Genomic DNA, 11751 nt, shown 5'->3' with positions numbered 1-11751 from the left:
GCAAAGTTTCTTTTGAGAAATCAGCTGATAGTCTTATAGGCACCCCTTTGTAGGTAACTCTCTGCCTTTCTCTTGCTACTTTTAAGATTCTCTTTATCTTTAACCTTTGGCATTTTAATGGTGATGTGTTTTGGTGTGGTTCTCTTTGGCTCTGGCTTGTTTGGGACTCTCCGTGCTTCCTGGACTTGTATGTCTATTTCCGTTGCCAAATTTGGGGAGTTTTCCTTCATTATTTTTTCACATAAGCTTTCAATTTCTTGCTTTTCCTATTCTCCTTCTGGCACCCCTATGATTCGGATGTTGGCACATTTAAAGTTGTCCCAGAGGTTCCTGACCCTCCCCTCATTTGTTTCAATTCTTGTTTCCTCATTCTTTACTGGTTGACTGTTGTTTTCCTCCTTATGTTCCAAATCATTGATTGAACCCTGGTTTCTTTCCCTTCACCATTGATTTTGTGTGGATTTTCCTTTGTTTCATTTAGCATAGCCTTCACTTCTTCCTTATGCATTTGCCATAGTTAAGCATATCTGTCAAGTCTGTGAGCATCTTTATCACCAGTGTTTTGAATTCTTCATCTGTTAGGTTGGCTATCTCCTCATTGCTTAGTTCTCCCACAGGAACCTTGATCCGTTCCCCCTTTTGGGCCATATTTCTCTGTCTCCTAATCTTAACAGTCTTCTGTTTGTTTGCCTCTGTGTCTTAGCTAGAGCTGTCACCTCTGTTATGTTGTAAGGGGTGGAGCCTCAGGTTTTCTCATCAGTGGAGGGCGACCTGTTTCACCACGTTGTGGCATTGTATGTGGGGGGAGGGGTCTGAGAGGGAACAAAGTCGCTTGCTCAGCACTCTCCCCTTTTCCAGGCACTTCTCCCACTTTTTATGGGATTGGCAGCTCTCTAGTTGTTGCCCTGGCTGTTGTTCCCAGAATGAGTGGGTCTGCAGACATTTAGGATCGTGAGGGCCCTTTAAACCAGCAGACTCTGCTAAGAGACAAGCTGTTTCTTCCTCCGCCCCTACCCTGACTGGTTTGCACAGTCAGAACAATGAGGCTTTATTTTCCCTGGTGCTGGAACCGTAAGCTTCGTGGTCTGGTCTGGTGCTGGGAATGTTCCCAAGGTGTCCCACCCTACTTTTTAAAATGTGTGACTACGTTTTCCAGCAGCCTGCCACTGCCACTGCTGTTGCAGCCACCACCACACCATGTCCTCTCCCCCCCAGCTCCTCCCCTCCTACCTGTCTAGATGAGTATTTCTTCTTTATATCTTTGTTTGTTGGACTTCCCTGCAGCTTGATTTTCTGGAACTTCTGGCTGCCTCTAGTTTTGAGGTAGTTGTAGTCCTTCTTAGTTGTGGAGGGAGACGCAGTGGGCTGTCTAGGCCTCCCTCTTGGCCGGAAGTCCAGGAAGAGTATATTCTCATTATGATTCATTCTGGTGAAGAAATGAGTTAGAATTTCTTTTTAGGTTAGAGGGGAAGATAGCTTTGTTTCCTCCTTTCTCTGGGGTCAAAGGGAGTAAGATCTTAGTAGGCTGAAGGGGCAAAAGATAAAAATTAAACAAAACTCCAGTGGAGGCAGTGAGCCAGTCCTTGACCTATAGCTGTGTGTAAAGGGAGGGAAACCAATCCCAGGCCTATGGATTCTAGGAGTTGTGTATCTAATATCCAGCTGTAAAGGTTTCTTTCCTTTGCCTTATGCTTGAGATCTCAGTAGTGGTTTATCACATATCACAGCTCGCAGGTGCTGGACTGTGAAGAATTAGGACAGGGCCTGTGTCCTCCTGGCATGGGCTATGCTAAGGCAGAGGTCATGTCCTTGGGGCTGTGTCTGTTGAACAAGCCTTGCAGTGAGAGCTTGTGATGCAGTATGAGGTGGGGAGAGATGAGCGGCAGAGGGGTCCAGAGAAGTGGTCCAGAGTGAGAGATGGTAACTGATGATCAGAGTGGATTTGTTAGGACCATAGGACAAAAGCATGGGATTTTTTTCAAACCTTCAAATCTGCTAACTCAACCAGGAATCTTGAATTCAGGCTCAAGAATCACTTGCAGCCTTAACCTTCAGGTTGGATCCTGTAGCCCACAATGATGCTAGGAGTACATGGGTTCTTGACCAGCCAAAGGCCAGTGCAGAGGAAGAATCAATCAATTTCCATAAACTTTGGTTTCCTTATGTGTAAGGAGCATGAGCAATACTACCTCCCTTGGGTGAAAATAAGATTTTTTTTTCTCTTTTCGTACCTCAAAAAAATTATTTATTGATTTTTTTCTTGTTTCCATTTATGCATTTATTGGTTTATTTTTATATGTGCCCTGACTGAGGATTGAACCTGCAACCTTGGTTGTATCAAGACGATGCTCTAGCCAACTGAGTTATACCTGATCAGGGCTTTTTTTTTTTTTTTTTTTTTTTTTTTTTGTATCTTCAAAAAGAAACAAAACAAACAAACAAATCAAAGTGGTTACTTCCTAGAGGTGAGAGCGGGAATGAGGCAGATGGGGAAAAAAGACAGGAGGGGTACTGCTCAGTGTACAGCTTTTTGTAGCATTTTATTAGGAACCATGTGAGTGAATTACACACTCAAACAACAGCCCTTGCCGTTCTGCTGTGAAGATGAAATGAGGTCACGCCTGGCACACTCGGGGGTACTTGTAACATGGTGCTAGTATTACTCCCACGGCAGCACCTTTAACCTCCTGTGGGCGACTTATTCCTTGTCTGATGGCCCATGCATTAAGAACTGACGAAGGCCATCAATTGTATTCTCAGGGAGCTTGTCTAAAATCAATCCACCCCGAAGCCTATGGCAACTCCTGTTTCCCTGCTTCCTGCATTCTCTCCTTCCTGCTTTCCTCCACCACGCCAAGTCCAATTTGGGGCTTGATGATATCATTCTGGCTCGCTACTGCTTACCACTTTCCCCTTCCACTAGTTAGATGCTGCTTTTCGTGTACAACAGACCAGTAACTTATTATGTCGCAGATCAAACAACCCTAAGAATAGCAGGTGTCGAGAATTGTGCCAAGGAAAGGAGCTGGGTCTGAGTGGATGTGGTCATGTGGGAAAGCAATGAAGTGAGGAGATTTAGGAGGCATTTGATTAATACCAGTAATTAAGAGACCCATGTGCCATTACTGGCTTCCCAAAACCTCCTGGGCTGATTTTGTCAAGTTTCTGCGAGTATCTCTCTGCGTCAGGGTTTATTTGGGATGAGATTCAGTTTTCAGCAATGAAGAAGGGAGAGTTCCTATTACAGTGAAGGGTTAGAACAGGGGCAGGAATTGGGGGCAGACGCAGTTCTGAGTTGGTCCTAAAGGCAGGGAGAGCCAGAGTAATAACAGCTATCCCTCACCGAGGGCTTACTGTGTGCTAGACTTTGCACCAGATCATTATAGGCATTACTTTCTATTCCTTACATTACCACTACTAGTCCACGAAACATTTCCTGAGCATTTATCATGTGCCAAGTATTGTTCTATGTGTTTTACATGGATTACCTTATTTAGCCCTTAAAACTGTATGTGCTAAATACTTTTTATTTCTGTTTCTTCAATAAACAAATTGGGATAAATAACTGATTGAATATCGTGCCCCCAGGTGCCGCAGACATCAAGTGGCAGAGTGTGGATTATAACCCAAGCCTTGCAAATTCACAGTCCCAACGACAGCCTCCTGATCTCATTTAACTCCCAGGAGTATCTCTTGCTGTGTGCAAATTACAGTTAATTAAATAGAGTCATTGAGGCTCTGTGATTTGCCAAGGACACATAGGAGGGAGAGCCCAGTGAAGACAGGCATCACCGTCTTGAACACTGAGGATGGGCTACTCCCGCCCAGCAGTCCCCTCCCCTGTTGTCCTAAAGCCCTCCCCACCCCCACCCCAGTCCTTTTCTCTGGTTAACTGTATCCTTTCCTGGCCATCTCTCACAAGATCTGAAACACAAGTTTTTTCCATCATTTTTCCCTCCTTGTTTTTTATTTCCTGAGCTAATTACTGTGTCACTCAAAGATCCAGAGCCTGACAGTGAGTTCCAGTCTGTCCACCAGCCTGATTTCCCCTTCCTTTGGCTGGCCTTATCCTACTGGAATCCTGTTTCAAACTTAGCAACCTACCAGGGACTTTGATGTCACCATTCACATGACGGAGAATATTCCTTGTGCATAGAGTATTACAATGGTACCCAACTCTGGGCATCAGCAGCCTTGGAGGTCTGAGCCTCCCAAGGTTGAGAAACATCAATGCATGGTTGCCTCTCACATGCCCCTGACTGGGAACCTGGCCTGCAACCCAGGCATGTGCCCTGACTGGGAATTGAACCAGCGACACTTTGGTTCACAGGCCGATGCTCAATCCACTGAGTCACACCAGCCAGGGGAGCAATTTTGCTACCTAACGCAAGGCACCTTTTATAAGTAATGGAGTTACAGAAATGAACAAAATAAAATATCTTCTTTCAGAGAGCTTACATTCTTGCTTAATAGGATCTTCATAGAATTCTAGAATTAGGAAATTTGGGGAAGTGGGTTCTTTCCATCTGGGACTTGGTGGTTGAGAAGAATTTTGACATATGGTGTGGAAGGGTTCAAGCTGAACAAAGAGTCTGAACAGAGGCACAATGATGTACACATGGAAGATGTACTCAGGAAGTGTGGTTGTACTAATGGAGATTTGTCACTGTGATGACAGGTGGCAGTATGGTCAGATGAGGGAGGAAACACACTTTTAATTTTTCCTTCCCTCATGTTCAAATATTTGAAATACATTACTGAACAGAGGTAACACCTACACATAAGTTTTAAGGAATTCGAGGATCAAATTTTGAAACATTGACCAACACATCTGATTGCACTAGGAATTTTGCAAGTAGATAAGGAAGTGGAAATGTTACTAAAAATAAAGAAGCCAGTAGACTGTCTTCCATTTAACTCACTCTGGCTTGAAATGACCTTGGCAAACACAATGGCACTGATTACATGCCCCCCAAAACAGACAGTAGGGACCAGATATTTTACCAAGCCTTGTTCAATGGAAATTCATCCAGTTAAAAAAAGTAACATGCTTCATTGACATGGGACATTGCTTCTTGATGAAAGAGATATTTAGACCAATTAAGGTTGCTGGGTCAGTATAAAATAAAAATAAAAGGAAGCTGGCGTTTTTAAGTGCCAAGCTGGAATATTTGGATGAATTGTCCTCTTCTCTCTGGGTAAAATTCTGCCACACTCTCTGATGAGGGTAATTCAAATTACAGCTCTTCCCAGTGGGCAGTACTTGAGTCACACTGACCATTCTTGATCTTAATTTCTTATTTTCCTAGGCCCATTTTCTTGAGCTATCACAGCAGCACATGTCATGAGTTATATTGCTTGATTTATGTTTTAATCTCCATTTTATATGACAGACACCCTAGTCTAATCAGCAACACATTCTTAGAGCTTGTTATTACTTCTGCGGATGGTAATCTCATCTGCTGCACATGGCTCCCCTTGGCTTTAGTTTTGGATGGTAACTCATTAAAAAAGGTAATTTCATTGTTTACTTTCTTAGTGTAAAAGCCATATATATTTTATTTGAATATAAATATAAACAAAAGGGAAAAACCCAACTCTTCTATAATCCCATATATGTAAAGGAAAACATATTATATATAACATTTGATAATTAGCTTTTGAGACAGTTTCAAAGATCTGTGTAATTAAATACTTAGACCCGAGATTCTTTTTTAATAAGTATATAGTATCATGCTCAGTGAATTGTCCTTGGTTTACTTATCAAATCACACATTGTTGAATATTTTGGTTAAATATTTAAGACTTCCAGGTTAGAAATTTTGCTGCATCAAAGGTCCTTTGTTTATCTTTATTAACTTTTCCACTCAACCACAGTTTTTTTCATAAGGTAAGTTTTCTACATGTGAAATTGCTGGGTCAATCAATGTGCATATTTTAAGGCTTTTGCTAGGTATTATCAGACTGATCTCTTGGAAGATTGTACAATGTATATTCTGAATGCATTATTTGAGGGTGCATGTTTCCTAGATGAAATGTGCTCTTTTATGATGTTGTTTCTAAATTATAGCACTTTTCAGATTTGAAACCTATGAATTATTTTATAATGGTAACTGGGAAAAGGTGTATTTTCAATATGATTCCTTTATTCATGTTAGTTAAGTCAAATGAATGTGTTAAGTAAGGAGGTGCTCTGTAGATATAGTAGTATCAAATTCAAGGTCTTTAGTGCGGTGGAAAAGATGATGTAGCAATTCAGATGACCTCACTTTGAAATCTAGCTCTATAATCTTAAAGAGGTAACTGTGTTAAGCTTTAGTCTTCTTATCTGTAAAATGAGGATCTGATCTGTCTTATCTGTTGGTAGGTGAAGTAGACCACATGGTCTAAGTGTGAGTGATCCCATTGCCCCTTAGAGGAGTGGGCTTTGATTGATGTAAACACAAAAGTTTAATGCTATCAATTACCTTATCTGGTAATTGGTTCAGGGATGAGCAACCCAGTTTAAACCAATCAGCATATAGCATTTGCAATAGATTATATTATATTCAAAATACAGGAAGCTCATTCCATCTGGACTTTCCTGTGGAAGGATTTTACTTCCCATCCTACTGACAACAGGCTTAGGCAATGACCTTCTTTGCCCTACGAAATGTGGAAGTTTTCAGAGCTAGCATGTGGTTCTTTTTTCTCTGCCCTAGAAAGTATCTGCTCCTTCTGTCTTACTCCCAGAATGAAGAGGACACGGATTAAGTCTCACTTGTTTTCTAACAGCATCCATGCAAATTGAGAGGAAAAATAGAACTTTGTTGCTTTGTGAACCACTGAGGTGTTAGGGCTATTTGTTACCACAGCCAACTCATACACCATCTCTTGGGTCAGAGTGAACATTTTTCAAGGACGTTTACCTAACCTCACTTTGTCACTGCAGATGAAACATGAGGCACTTTTGTTGCATCTGGGAGAAGAGGCATTGTCTGTCTTTGGATGCTATGATATAGGGTGGTGTCACTAAGAACTGCTGTCACAGTCTGTCATGGTAGGATAGAAACCAGTCAGAGGGGAAAAAACAAACAGAGAAGAATTAACACCAAGAAAACCACAGAGAAACGGAACCAAGGCCCTCATCTGAAATCAATGCCTGGAGTCGACATACCTTTGAACTCTTCAGGTAAGTGAACCAGAAACAATGAATTCCCTTTAAAGCTTAAGCAACTTTGAGTTGAGCTTTCTTTTATTGACAACTAAAAGCATCATGGCTGATTCAGCAGAACACAATTTGGGAAGCATGAAGACAGGACAACGCCATGCAGTGATCATTTCTGGCAAGTGTATATGCTAATGGTGGCTGAAAGGGGACAAAGGTGGGACTTGGAAGAGCTCCAAAGGCCATGCATTCTGAGGTCAAGGTGCAATGCAGTTACTCCACCCGGAGGTAGAGGCTGAAAACTGGACAAGGGATAGTGTGAAGAAGAGCTTGGCCCTGCTGATTTCTAGTTGCCAACTCCATACAGTGTTCTTGTTCTTACAGTCTGAGTAGCAGTGCTTTTCACTGCCTTAGCTGAACCTCTGGGATTTCAAACACCGCCTGCCTCCTTAGATGTCTATTTCCAGCCTGCCCTGTTCTGTCATGGTCTATACTTTTAGAAGAGAGGCCTCTTCCTGGACTTATCACTTGACTGGTGGGGAGCTTAATTAATTAGCATTTGTAAGATGTCCAGCTCTTTATCGGATTAAGGGTAATTAGGAAAGCAGAGCCAAGTGCCTTTTTACGACCTTCCTCTCTGCTGGTCTTTTTCCTGCTTCTTCTGGAGAAGCTGGCATTGATGTTGACTTGAATGAATTTGAACTTGTATGTTGTCTCCTTTCATTTTTCATGAAATGGATTCAGAAGGTCCCACATGGGAAACACTTTCCAAGGATCAGTCATTTCTCCTATAGACTAGGCAAACTCAATGTTGATAAATAATGCAGGTTTATAATCTCCATAAAGGGCAAAGTGTTTGAAGCCACAGGTAAATCTGCTGGATTCTTGCAGCTTTCTCTTACAAGACCTTCTGCTCCACTAGCTAACTTGGACTTCACAGTTATCCCATGACCCCTACCTAGTAAGTCCCTCTCTGCAGATAATGCAATGTGCCCTGAAAACCATCGAATTTAAATGTTATGTCTTTTTTTTTTTCACATAATGATTGAAATTTTTCGAGCCTTGCTTTTCTTATTTTACCACATAGAAAATGAATCAGTTAGGAACTGCCTTTGGGTGCAAATAACAGAAACCTGAAATAACATGATTTAACAAGACGGAAGTTTAATTTTCTTCTCAATAATAGGCAGTCTAGAGGCTGACTTTCTAAAGCCGTTACAATGGTCCTATGATTCATCTGCATCCTAGGCTTCCTCTGTAGTTTTGTTCTGTCATCAGCAGCATGTGACTTCTACCTTCAAGGTGCAAGATGGCCACTGTAGTTCCAGACATCAAGTCTATATTTCAGGCAGAAAGAAAGAGGAAAGGGAAAAAGGCAAAAGAAACTCCTAACTAAATTAGCACCCCTCCTGAATATCTAGAAATTAGTTAATTTACTCCTATCTTTAAAAAAAAATTTTTTATTGATTGATTTTGAGAGAGAGAGACAGAAAGAGAGAGACAGAAAGTTGGAGAGAGAGAGAGAGAGGAAGGGAAAGAGAAACATTAATTTGTTGTTCTACTTAGTTATGCATTCATTGGTTGATTCTTGTATGTGCCCTGACCGGGGATTGAACTAGCAACCTTGCTGTATCAGAACAACACTCTAACCAACTGAGCTACCCGGCCAGGGCCTTACTCCTATCCTGAGGTGAAGCTTGAAAAAATAGTTTAGCATCAGGTTTCTATTATTAAGGAAGAACTTATAATGGGTAAGAAGTAGGCATATAGCATTCCTGGCAATATGTCTTAAATAATAATCCTTAACTCAATAATAATTATGAATACTTGTATTGTGTGATAGGTTGTCAAAACCAATCCCTCCAGTGGTCATAGCCTCTTGGGTCCTCTGTGACTTATGAGAACACAGAGACTATTTTATATGAAAGAATATTAGAGCATCTTTATTTGCTGCATGGTACCCAGCAATAGATGCAGAGGGAGAATAAGTTGAACATTATGCTCACTCTTCTAGCTGCCTTTCAGGAGGTCCACCTGCAACTACTCTGGAGCGAAAGAGACAGAACGTGGGTTTCTGGTGCTTTCTGGGCAGGAGCCCTGTCCAATCTCTTGCTCTTCCACTTGGTCCTATATCCTCTCCAATAGATTCGCTAGTGCATTTTTAAGGCGACTTGCTTAATTTGTTAGATATCAGTTTGGGGCACATCCCAGCAGGGAATGCGGGGGGTCACTTACAGGATCCTAGACTTGGGGCAACAGCAATAACAACAAAAGACACTCATTGTGCAATGATCTATTTTCGAAATCTTTCTGCTTTAGGGAGAGAATGACAGATGGTTGGTGGGCAGCAAGGTAGGAAAGAGACTACACAATCTTCCCAGGCCGATATAAGGCAGCATGGTCAGCCGATCGCAGGTTAGTAGGCACCCAGTCGATGTTCGCTCCTCCCGCACCCTTCGTGGTCCTTGGTCTAGGGCACTTAGGAACTGCCAGGGAGAACAGCTCACAAAGACATTTCATCTCAACTCCTTTTTGTACCATCATCCAGAAATAAGGAGTGAAATGGAGGCAAGGGTGCTGAGACCCTTATCACAGCAAGGGTTAGGAAGCATCCTTTGGGGACTAACCAGTTAGTATTTGTGGGTTCGACCTCATCTAGAAACTCTTTCTGTCAGTAAAATGCAGCTTCCTTCTCTCCTGCCACCCACTTCTTGCCTCCATCAGCTGTTGTTTTCAGAGGGCAGGAAGCAGAACTAATGGACCCTTTGAATCACTTCTGGTGTCTATTAACTAGGTTGTGGTTCAAGTGTGTGGAGATGACATTCTTCCAATGAGGTCTCTTTGTCCTTGTCTTCTGCTGATGCTGTCTTAGGGCAGCTACCAGTATGCTAAGTTCAGGAAGTGTCGTTGTTTAAGGAGCGCATATGGAACCTAAATTTTGTTTCTCCTCTGGGACATATGCTGTTCATTAAAGGCAGATTTTAAAGATTGCACTTGGTAGATGCATTGTCACACCGGAAAGAAATGAAAAAACTCACTAAATATATTTTTTTCTTGTCAATTATTCTATATTTGAGTAAAAGTAGTAACTGTTTGCTATGTACCAAAATTAACATAGATGATTAATACTCTACTTATAACCCTTCAGTGCATTCCCAATTCTGGAAAAATTCTCAATTCCCTGGCATAACCTCCAAGACCTTTTGTGATCTGGTCTTTGGTCATCTATCCTTCAGCCTCGCTTTTCTCGCCTTTGAATATGTGCCTTATAATCTAACCATATCAAGCAAATAATAATAAAAGCCGACATTTTGAAGCCAGCATCTATATAAATTAACATTAACTTCATTGACCTCAAAGTGGGGAATCTCTGGAAATGGGATCGCTGATTAAATTAATATCTGCAGGGCATGCTTCCTATACGTGTTAGCATACATTGCGCATTGGCTATTGCCGTTCCATTGTTTTTCAGATTTCCTGAGACCATCATGTGTTTTTAATTATAATTCCTACCAATTTTCCTTAATTCAATTTCTGGTTGATCCTCCTGGGCTCCGGGGATGTCCTTCTACCTCCCCAAAGTCTGCACTCAGCCCAGCTGTCGACTCGTCTGCATCCTCTGGGTTGAAACCATTCCCTGGAAGCCTCCTGAAGCTGCTGTCACACTTGTATTTCAGCCTGTAGATGGACCCCTTTCCTTTGTCACCCTTAGTGAGATCCAGCACTATCACCTGCCTGATCTTGATCAGCCGTTACAGGCCTACACTGATTACCGGAATGCAAAATAAATGGCAGAAAAGAAATGAACAGCACAGCAGACTGCACACCTTGATGGATCCCTCCCATGCAGCTTGCTCAAGAGCTCTCCTTGGCAGAGAGCACACATTGAATAGAGTGCATTGCAATGATAGCTGGGAGTAAGTCTTCCTCCCTTAATCTTGATACTGGATTTGAATGATGGATGAATAAATGAGTGGATAAATGGATGGAATAATGTATGATTTGTTGACTTGAACTCAGGTGGAAACCACTTTCTACTCCACTTCCCAGAGTATGGGAAGGGAATATTGAAAGCCATCTGTCACAACCTGCCCTTGACTTTGGACCAGAGCATGGCATGTGCTTGAACCGCTTATTGGTCTGCTCAGCAATTGCTTCTAAAAAATTTCCAGGAGGAAAGGATAAAAAGCTTTTTTCCTTTGCAAGTGAACTTAGAGAAGTAAATAATATTGAGCCACCAATACAACTGGATGGTTATTTAGCTTTTAAGAATTAAAAAGAGCAAGTTTCTAGGATATTAATCATCAACTACAGTTGAATGCTGAATTTAGCATTGAACTTCTAGTAGTGAAAAAATTCTAGCTACTTAAGAGGAACATTTATTAAACATGACATTATCCTAGTCAGTTAGTAAAAAAATGCCTCTTTATCTGATCACTTTATTGAAATATTTTAGCTGACTTTTGTTTTAACTAGGCATTCTGCCATCTGCAAATAATGATACTTTACATATACTTTCCCAACAGTTAAACTTCTTCCTTCATAACTTATTGCAATTGCACGATTCCCTAGCCCAACATTAACTATGAAGTTAAATGCCAAAC

This window comes from Furipterus horrens, unplaced genomic scaffold, assembly GCF_987537825.1.
Source record: "Furipterus horrens unplaced genomic scaffold, mFurHor1.1.pri manual_scaffold_10, whole genome shotgun sequence".
NCBI classification, from domain to species: Eukaryota; Metazoa; Chordata; class Mammalia; order Chiroptera; family Furipteridae; genus Furipterus; species Furipterus horrens.
The sequence above is the reverse complement of the archived record's forward strand: the minus strand, read 5'-3'. Positions refer to the sequence as shown.